General features: G+C 49.2%; 1 protein-coding gene, 1 long non-coding RNA gene and 1 pseudogene across 12 annotated transcripts in view; 1 reads left to right on the top strand and 2 right to left on the bottom strand.

The window, feature by feature from the left end:
• Positions 1-371: 371 nt before the first annotated feature.
• On the bottom strand, positions 372-1045 carry LOC112429201 (protein FAM204A pseudogene; annotated as a pseudogene).
• Positions 1046-2354: 1309 nt separating this feature from the next.
• LOC105495851 (transmembrane protein 63C) overlaps positions 2355-10230 on the top strand; it is an 85150-nt gene continuing 77274 nt past the window's right edge. For 9 of the 11 annotated variants that reach the window (XM_011765712.3, XM_071099808.1, XM_011765711.2 and 6 more), the window contains exon 1: positions 9762-9995. The gene's annotated coding sequence lies outside the window, so the exon portion shown is untranslated. Of the gene's footprint in view, positions 2504-9761; positions 9996-10230 lie in introns of those variants that run through there. The other 2 variants (XM_011765708.3, XM_024797296.2) reach the window with 2 other exon arrangements.
• On the bottom strand, positions 5068-6789 carry LOC105495849 (uncharacterized). The gene is made up of 3 exons (XR_011625684.1): positions 6654-6789; positions 5523-5605; positions 5068-5203 (listed from the first exon to the last, which is right to left on the bottom strand). It is a non-coding gene; the product is annotated as an uncharacterized lncRNA (long non-coding RNA).

The raw sequence follows: 10230 nt of genomic DNA, 5'->3' as shown, positions 1-10230 counted from the left end.
AACTCCTGGACTCAAGTGATCCGCCCACCTCGGCTTCCCAAAGTGCTGGAATTACAGACATTAGCCACAGCAACTGGCCGAAAAACTGATTTTATACTTTGGGTTTATACAAATAAACAAAATCCTTTCTGTTTTTCTATATTTTTTCTTACATTTCTTATAAAAATAACAGAATGCTTCATTTTATTCACTTCAATAGGACAAACAAAGTCCTTAGAGAAAGATTGAAAAGAGCTGATAATCAAACTCCCAAATTTTATGCTTATTTCTTTTCTAGTGCTATCAATTTTCTGACATTTAACATAGGCAGGAAAACATTCTCGGTAAATTGAGCATTTGAGTCTACAAATGTCTTCAAGCATTCTGGCAAGTTACATATATCCCACGTTGCTTTTGGTTGCCCATCTCTTCTTTGCTTCAAACCCCCACGTGAGTTTCTTCTTTTTTCGGGCAGTCCTGTGAATTTTTAGTCTCCATTTTTGGCTTTTACAAAATTGTGGCAGACAACTGCTTTGGCAATTTTTACACCAAGCTCTCGAGTAGCTAGCTGGTTGCTGAGATCTTCAGCCTTCTCAATATTCCACTCCTCCACAGCCTGCTCTATCCTCTTTTTGAGGCCTTCTCAACCGTTTTCCTTTTAACAGAGGGGTCAAACCTATCATTGACTCCAAAATACTGAGGAAGCTCCTTCCACTGGACTGCATTTGAGGACTGTTCAATTCCACATATCTAAGGGAATTCCAGAAGGACACTCCTCTTAGGCATTTACATTTGACTCTGTTTCACTTTTTGCTTCATCTGTTGTGAAGTCTATGATTTCTGCTTTTCTGAGGTTCCCATCCTCTTTATCTTCCTGTAAGTTAAGCCTAGAGCTCTCCAATGTAGCTTCATCTTAAGAGTTTGACTCAACATCACTTTCATTTAGGCCAGGAGGTACCAGCCCACTCGATATCTTTTCTTCTGTCAGGAAGCAGCCGCCTGGCAGCCATCTTGAGACCCTGTCAACCAAATAATTTTTTAAGAAATAATTTTTGTGTGAAGTCATTGTCGTGTATTATTTCAGTGTTATGTGGGCTTTATATAAAATAATATGGACATAGGCCGGGCACGGTGGCTCAAGCCTGTAATCCCAGCACTTTGGGAGGCCGAGACGGGCTGATCACGAGGTCAGGATATCGAGACCATCCTGGCTAACACGGTGAAACCCCGTCTCTACTAAAAATACAAAAAAACTAGCCGGGCGTGGTGGCGGGCGCCTGTAGTCCCAGCTATTCCGGAGGCTGAGGCAGGAGAATGGCGTGAACCCGGGAGGCGGAGCTTGCAGTGAGCTGAGATCCGGCCACTGCACTCCAGCCTGGGCCACAGAGCAAGACTCCGTCTCCAAAAAAAAAAAAAAAAAAAAAATGGACATTTTACTTCTATTTCTATGCTCTGTAACAGTTTAAAATGATTGATTTCTTGCTTTACCATCTTTTTCTTTCCTTTCTTTTTTTTTGAGACAGGGTGTCACTCTGTCACCCAGGCTAGAGTGCAGTGGCATAATCTTGGCTCACTACAACCACTGCCTCCCAGGCTCAAGCAATCCTCTCACCTCAGCTTCCAGAGTAGCTAGGACTGCAGGTGCACACCACCATGCCCAGCTAATTTTTGTATTTTTTAACAGATGGAGTCTCACTATGTTGCCCAGGCTGATCTCAAACTCCTAGGTTCAAGCAATCTGCTGGCCTCAGCTTCTCAAGCTGCTGGGATTATAGGAGTGAGCCACCACACCCAGCCTATATTTTTCAATTAATTAATTAATTTTGGAGGACACAAAAAACATTCAAATCATAGCACTCACTAATAAAAAACTGGAAATAAAAACAAATGCCAAACAAACCAGGAAGGATTAGTTTATGACATAGTCAAACAATAGAGTAATGAAAATGGATAAACGCCAACTGCATACCACAGTGTGGATAAATCTTAAAAATACAATGTTGAAGCCGGGCGTGGTGACTCATGCCTATAATCCCAGCACTGTGGGAGGCTGAGGCAGGCGGATCACCTAAGGTCAGGAGTTTGAGACCAGCCTGGCCAACATGGTGAAACCCCGTCTCTACTAAAAATACAAAACTTAACAGGTGTGAGCCAGCGCGCCCGGCCGGCAGTTATTCTTTAAGGATCTAATTCTGCAGGGCATCAGCTAGGCTCAAGATAGAATTGAGGTGAGGCTATGCAGGCTTCAACCCCCAGATCTGTCTGAAAATGTTCAGTTGAGCTCAATCCTGGGTGAAGAAATGATACCAGAACCCCAGAGTTCCAGTACAACACAGTGGTGTTTCTTTTGTGATGTCATCAACACCTGCTTCTGACCTCACCTGCCCAGAAGTTTCCAATATCATTAAGTGATAGTGGCGGTGGATAACAATGACCTGCTACCAGCTGTGAATTTCTCTTCTTCCAGGGGAGAAGTACTAGTAAAAGAGATTGCTGCTGGCTAAGATTACCCACCAGGGCCTTGGTGAGTGGGGCCCAGTCTGAGGCCAGGGGTAAGAGAGGGCAGAGAGGCCAGGGTTGTCCCAGAAGAAGGGAGGCCTGGGTTCTCTTCTGTGGCAGGGCTGAGTGATCCTAGGGCCTGACGCCTCCACTGGGGAACACCAGCTTCCAAGTAGGGACAGTGCTGTGTGTCTAGACCTAAGCCTGAAGTCTTCTTCTCTCTAGAAAACCACAACCCTGTGTCTGGTTAGGCAGAGGACACTGGAAAAATGGTTTTCCATTCCAATACATTTCCCCGCTACTTTCTGCACAGGAAATCAAATTCCCTTCCATCTGGAAAGGCAGATTAGAGTGTGTGATAGGAGCTGAGCTCCCAAAATGAATCCACTTTCTTAGAGAGTTTTTATTTGGCTCTTGGGATCAGGGACACCCTAGAGTATGCGGCTTGCTACTAAAGTATAAACAGTGTATTGGCTCTGCCTTGAAAATACTGTCCCTGTCAATGGCATATGTTTATATTCTGGGTCCTGTAGTAAAATCTGTGGTCTGACTCCCATCATCTCCAAGCCCATGGCCCCCTGCTTACCCTCTGCCTAGCAGCGTCACCCAACATCAGGCCTTAGGGTGATAGGGACACTGGTGTGTGGCTTTCACTTCCTGCCTCTTCTCTCTCATTTTGATTTTTCCTGAACATCTCACCTGGGTGCTACAGAAAACCCATGTACATTTGTGTAGGCTGTGCAGAGTTATGAGGTTTTTTTTGTTATTGTTGTTTTTGCAATTACAAACAATTCTGCAATGAGCATTCTTGTGTGTGTAGGTCTTTGTGAGCTTGAGTGTGTATGATGAAATTATTTCTAGATAACAGAGGCAAGTTCCCAGGCCCACCATAGGCTCAATAAAACTATGAGGGTTGGGTCCCTGCAGTTGTTCACTGGGCTAGTTTAAGATCTCAGACAATTTCACTGATCAATACAGGCAGTCCAACTTACAACGACTCTACTTACAATTTTTTGACTTTAAAATGGTGCAAAAGCAATATGCATTCAGCAGAAATCATACTTCAAGTATCCATACAACCATTATGTTTTTCACTTTCAGTATTCAATAAATAAAATCATCTAACACAAAGCCCATTTTATAACAAAGTGTTGAAATATTCAACATTTTATTATACAATAGGGTTTGTGATAGATGATTTTGCCCAACTATAGGCTAATATCAGTATTCTGAGCGCATTTAAGGTAGGTTAGCTTAAGCTATGATGTTTGGTAGATTAGATGGTGTGTTAGTCCGTCCTCATGCTGCTAATAAAGACATACCTGAGACCCGATAATTTGTAAAGAAAAGAGGTTTAATTGACTCATAGTTCCACATGGCTGGGGAGGTTTCAGGAAACTTACAATCATGGTGAAAGGGGAAGCAAACGCATCCTTCTTCACATGGCAGCAGAAAGAGAAGTGCTGAGCAAAAGGGGAAAAGCCCCTTATAAAACCATCAGATCTCGTGAGAACTCTCATTATCACGAGAACGGCATGACTCAATTACCTCTCACCAGGTCCCTCCCATGACACTTGGGGATTATGGGAATTACAATTCAAGATATTTGAGTGGGGACACAGCCAAACCCTATCAGGTGGGTTAAATGCATTTTCAACTTATGCTATTCTCCAATTATGATGGGTTCATCAGGATGTAATGTCATCGTCCTAAGTCAAGGAGCATCTGTGTTCCAAATCAGCTAGTGGGACCATCCTAGGCTCTGTCATCCGAGGTAACATAGACTTCACCCCCAAAGCCATTAGAAAGTATTTATTGAGTCAAGGCACAGTGTTCAATATTAAAAATTAAAAGAAAAAGGAGACATAATCTGACCTTAAAAGGATTCATAATCTAATGAGTGAGAAGGTAAATATAAATTAATCTAAATCTCTGATTTCTCATCATTGAGGAAAGGTGTAATTTTGGATGACTGAGTTTTCCAGATGCTGAAGGTTTCTCCCCCAAATATACAAGCTTTATTCCATTTTAACCACTTTTGATTGGGAATGCTTTCTAAATACACAGTTGCTTTCCTTTAAAATAAAGGATTTGGTCAATGACTTCTCCTAGTGATGCAGGATGGTTGTTCTGAGCATGTTTCCACTACTACCTTATGATACAATGATGCCTTCAAGGTCTATTGGAATGACCTTATGCTAAATGACTCCAAACTCCTAAGTTTTGTGGGGTTTTTGTTTGTTTGTTTTGTTTTGTTTTGTTTTAGACGGAGTCTCACTCTGTCACCAGGCTGGAGTGCAGTGGCGTCATCTCGGTTCACCGCAACCTCTGCCTCCCGGGTTCAAGCGATTCTCCCGCCTCAGCCTCCCGAGTAGCTGAGACTACAGGTGCACGCCACCATGCCTAGCTAATTTTTGTATTTTTAGCAGAGACAGGGTTTCATCATGTAGGCCAGGATGGTCTTGATCTCTTGACCTTGTGATCCGCCTGCCTCAGCCTCCCAAAGTGCTGGGATTACAGGCGTGAGCCACCACGCCTGGTCAAGTTTGTTTTTTTGTTTGTTTGTTTGTTTGTTTATCATTGTTCTCTCTTCTCTTGCTCTTGACTTTTGCCCTTTTCACTGTACTTGCTTTCTTATTAGTCCTTTTTCCTTCTAACATGCTCCTGCTCATCTGCTGTGGAAAATCAGGAAAGTGGCTTCTCCTTTAGGCTATTGGTTCAGCTGCTGCAACAGAGACCAGATAATAGTGACTTTACAAGGTTATTGCTCTCCCATGGGAAAAATGCAAGGTGGTCAGCATTCTAGGGCACTTCTCCAGGTCATCTGGTGACTCAAGTTCTTCCTGCCTTGATGCCCTGTCTCTAGGGGGTTGTCCTGGTCAGCATCATCAAAGCTGCCCTCTCCTCCACCCCATGTCCACATCCCAGTCTTCATAAAGGGGAAAGAGGAAGTAGAGAACAGCCAGCTTCCTTTTAAGGATGTGGCCCAGAAATTAAACCTATTACTTCCACTCATATCTCACTGGCTAGGACTTAGTTCATACCTCCACCTGGCTGCGAGGGGTTCTGGGATATGTGGTCTCTAGTAGGGAAGCCGTAAATCCAGGTTTTACCCTTGGGAGCTCTACTGCAAAAAGGAAGAGGGAAAGAAAAGGGGCTCTTAGCAGTCTCTGGCACACTGGATCTGTTGAAATTTTGTGTGGAGTAAGTAAAGGTGGGCTCCGATTGAAGACACAAGGCGATATGCAGAAAAAGCCCCGCCCCTCCCCTCCCCTCCTCTTCCCTCCCCTCCTCTTCCCTCCCCTCCCCTTCCCTCCCCTCCTCTTCCCTCCCCACCCCTCCTCTTCCCTCTCCTCCTCTTCCCTCCCCTCCCCTCCTCTTCCCTCTCCTCCTCTTCCCTCCCCTCCCCTCCTCTTCCCTCCCCTCCCCTTCCCTCCCCTCCTCTTCCCTCCCTTCCCATCCTCTTCCCTCTCCTCCTCTTCCCTCCCCTCCCCTCCTCTTCCCTCCCCTCCCCTTCCCTCCCCTCCTCTTCCCTCTCCTCCTCTTCCCTCCCCTCCCCTCCTCTTCCCTCCCCTCCCCTCCTCTTCCCTTCCCTCCCCTCCCCTCCTCTCCTCTCCTTTCTGATGTAGATCTCTCTATATTGCCCAGGCTGGTCTTAACCTCCTGGCCTCAATAAATCCTCCTGCCTCAGCCTCCCGAGTAGCTGGGATTACAGGTGTGAGCCTCCGCATCTGGCTTCCATTCCCCTTTTCTGTACCTCTCTCTCTCTCTCTTATTTTTTTTTTGAGACGGAGTCTCGCTCTGTCGCCCAGGCTGGAGTGCAGTTGTGTGATCTCAGCTCACTGTGAGGGTTACTCAGAGTCCTTTTGTTTATTTTATATTGTTCTGGATTATGTTCCCAGACCAGACATTGGAGGTTAACAATGCAGTCATGAAGACAATAACAGGCATCATCTTTCAGATTTGACAACTCAGGCCAAAGGCACTCCCACCCCAATACACAAGTAAAAGCATGATAAGTGTTTTCAGTGTCACAGGCCAGAAGGGCCTTTCTTTCGAAAGCCTCAGTTATTCATACCCATACACTTTTACTGAGAACCTTCTACAAGCCTGACACTCATCTAGGTGGTTGGTTGGGACAATGGGGTCATCTCTTTCCCCACCACACAGCCCACCTGGCATCTTCATGGGTTCTCCTCCCTTCCATGGGTTCTTCTTCTCTTCCTTCCTTCCTTCCTTCCCTCCTTCCTTTCTTTCTTTTCTTCTTTCCTTCCTTCCTTCCTTCTCTCTTTCTTTCTTTCTTTTCCCGTCTCCTCCCCTCTCTCCTTCCCTCCCGTCCCCTCCCCTCTCCCCTTCCCTCCCCTCTCCTCCCCTCCCCTCTCCCCTCCCTCCCCTCTCCCCTTCCCTCCCCTCCCCTCTCTCCTCCCCTCCCCTCTCCCCTTCCCTCCCCTCCCCTCTCTCCTCCCCTCCCCTCTCCCCTTCCCTCCCCTCTCCCCTTCCCTCCCCTCTCCCCTCCCTCCCCTCTCCCCTTCCCTCCCCTCCCCTCTCTCCTCCCCTCCCCTCTCCCCTTCCCTCCCCTCCCCTCTCCCCTTCCCTCCCCTCCCCCCTTCCCTCCCCTCCCCTCTCCCCTTCCCTCCCCTCCTCTCTCCTCTTCCCTCCCCTCCCCTCTCCCCTTCCCTCCCCTCCCCTCTCCCCTTCCCTCTCCTCCCCTCCCCTCTCCCCTCCCCTCTCCTCTCCCCTTCCTTTCCCTCCCCTCTCCCCTCCCCTCCCCTCCCCTCTCTCTCCTCTCCCCTCTCCTCCCCTCCTCTCCCCTCTCCTCTCCTCTCCTCCCTCTCCTCTCTTCTCATCTCCTCTCCTTTGTGATGTAGGTCTCCCTATATTGCCCAGGCTGATCCCAACCTCCTGGCCTCAAGAAATCCTACTGCCTCAGCCTCCCAAGTAGCTGGGTTTACAGGTGTGAGCCACCACACCTGGCTTCTGTTCCCCTTTACTGTATCTTTCTTTTTTTTTTTCCAAGACGGAGTCTCACTCTGTCACCCAGGCTGGAGTGCAGTGGTGCGATCTCAGCTAGCTGCAACCTCCGCCTCCTGGGTTCAAGTGATTCTCCTGCCTCAGCCTCCTAAGTAGCTGGGATTACAGGTGCCTGCCACCACGCCTGGCTAATTTTTGTACTTATAGTTGAGACTGGGTTTCATCATGTTGGCCAGGCTGGTCTCGAACTCCCGACCTCAAGTCATCTGCCCACCTCAGCCTCCCAAACTGTTAGGATTACAGGCATGAGCCACCGCACCTGGCCTCTCTTTATGGCATGTCGTTGATGTTTATCAGGTTTCTCCTCTAGGACGTGGATGGGGTTGGGTATGGGTTTAACAGCTGCTGTGATGATGAAGCAGAGAAGGAACAGACAAACCGCTTCTGTTGAGAATTTATGCTGTCCCACCAGACTATGAATAGCATAACTACAGCAACAACAATGAATCTTTGCAGAGCATTTATTTTGTATACGATATTTCATTTAATTCTCACAATCACCCTTTAAGCTTATGATTATTGTTTTTTCCCATTTTCCATATGCAAAAAAAAAAAAAAAAAGAAGCACAGAGAGGTTAAGTCCCATATTTAGGTGGCCCAGCTGGGACTGAAACGCAGGCAGCTAGCATTCCCAGCACTATTCTTGTATTGATCTGGTTTGTCTTTGTACCCGCCAGTCTTTATCCTAGAAGAGGAGAATACAAATGTCACGGCAGAGGGGTCTGAGACCCCAACTAGCCCAGCCCTCTCAGAATTACAGATGAGAGGGAAAAACAGAGAGATCAAGTGAGCTACCCAAGGTTGCACAGCATGATAGCCGCTAAGCAAGGGCTGGAACCTAGACCCTGATGCCCTGTTGCCACTGAAGAATAGGAAGGTCAAAAGCCTTCCTGTCCCGTGAATGAAAAAGATAAAAGAATGAGTGGGCCGGGCACGGTGGCTCACGCCTGTAATCCCAGCACTTTGGGAGGCTGAGGTGGGCAGATCACGAGGTCAGGAGATCAAGACGATTCTGGCTAACACGGTGAAACCCCATCTCTACTAAAAGCACAAAAAATTAGCCAGGCGTGGTGGCGGGCGTAGTCCCAGCTACTCGGGAGGCTGAGGCAGGAGAATGGCGTGAACCTGGGAGGCGGAGCTTGCAGTGAGCCGAGATCGAGCCACTGCACTCCAGCCTGGGTGACAGAACGAGACTCTGTCTCGAAGAAAAAAAAAAATGGAATGAGTGGGTGAGTGACTGCATAATGGATAGACTTTGACGGAATGTGTCTATGTGGCTCACCCTTGGGTCTTCCTGGGGTGGCTGGGTCATGAGAACCAGGGGGTCAGAGGAAGAGGGAGATGACCAGGGTGTGCCAGTCTGGCAGGGTTGTGTGGAAGGGGGTGCTCTGCTGATGGTTATGGGGAAATCAACCCATGAAAGCATAACCAGACTTTGAGCCCATCCTCTGGCACCTCATGACCTTGTGTTCACACGGCTTCCTCTGTGGCCTTCTTATCATATTGCTAACAGCGCTAACTGGTGAAAGGGCGTCACTTTCAGAGAGCGCTGGGCAGTGGCTCCTCTCCCACTAGCTGTCTCCCATTATCTGGTACTGCGAGTGCAGATAATGTCTACGACATGAATGTGCCTAGGCTCCTGCCTGGGAGGGAGAGGCTGTTTACTACTGCCCCTTGTTTTGCACACTGATCTTTGGGGGTTGCAAACGCTGGCACCTGTCCTCAGGGTCAAAACCAGTGTCTACATAGCAGAGTGGTCAGGACTTTGATGAACTCTGAGACCTGCAGGAGTGTGGCCCACCGCAAACTGGAAATGACCCAGCCCACTCCCTTGGGCCTCCCGGGTGGGGCTGTGGCCAACTGTAGATGGCTCCTTTGTTGGGGAAGAAGGAGTCTGGGTAGCAGCTGGGTACCAGCCACTGGGCTGGTGCCAGGACCGGGTCCTTGGGCGGGGCAGAGGGCTACCTTTGTGGGAGTGGGGTGGCTTTTCTTGCTTCTGGCTGATGGGACTAAGGAGACTGGGAAAGGGGACAGGCCTCAGGGAGGGCGAGGGGAGGTGGCAAAGGAGCTGCCCAGGCCCAGTGCATCAGGGGAGCTGAAGCAAGCTGGAACCAGGGACCGGCAGCCTTGTGCGTTTAAGATGGTAATTTGCAGATGGTTCCTGGTAGCTACAGGGTCTCTGAGGCGGAGCCTGGGTCTTCGCGTAGGATCCGCCAGCCCGGGTTCCCCCGCAGGTCAGAGGAGCCTTGGGGCGGGGCCAAGGTTGGCCCCTGCTTGGGAGGAGCCGGGATGTCTCTCTCGTGGTGATGCAGAAGGGAATTTGCTGACACTCCCTTGCCAGGTGGGGCTGGCTTCGCCCGGCCGGCGAAGAGGAGGACCCGCTGGCAGTCTCCTCCCAGGTGGGGAGCGTGGAGCTTGTCACCGCAGCCTGGCGGCCTGAGCGCCGCGCCTGGGGCTGGGGCCGCGGTGCTGAGGACGCAGATGTGGTGAGCACGCGACGCGGGTGCAGTGACCCGGGCTGGTCGGGCCGGGAAGAAGGGGCGCAGGATCCAGGTCCCGCACGGGGAGGGGGCGGGGAAGGATTGCTTGTTTCTGTGCTTTCTGAGACCTTGCATTGGGAGGGATGGGGGTAGGGGAGACTGCGCCACAATCCCTTGCCACGCTGGCTGTCTCTAGCTTGTACCTAGGAAAGGGTGGCCTGAGCCGCCCACCCGGGAGGGC

Source organism: Macaca nemestrina, chromosome 7, assembly GCF_043159975.1.
Source record: "Macaca nemestrina isolate mMacNem1 chromosome 7, mMacNem.hap1, whole genome shotgun sequence".
In the NCBI taxonomy this organism is placed as follows: Eukaryota; Metazoa; Chordata; class Mammalia; order Primates; family Cercopithecidae; genus Macaca; species Macaca nemestrina.
This window is presented reverse-complemented; position numbering and strand designations above follow the sequence as displayed.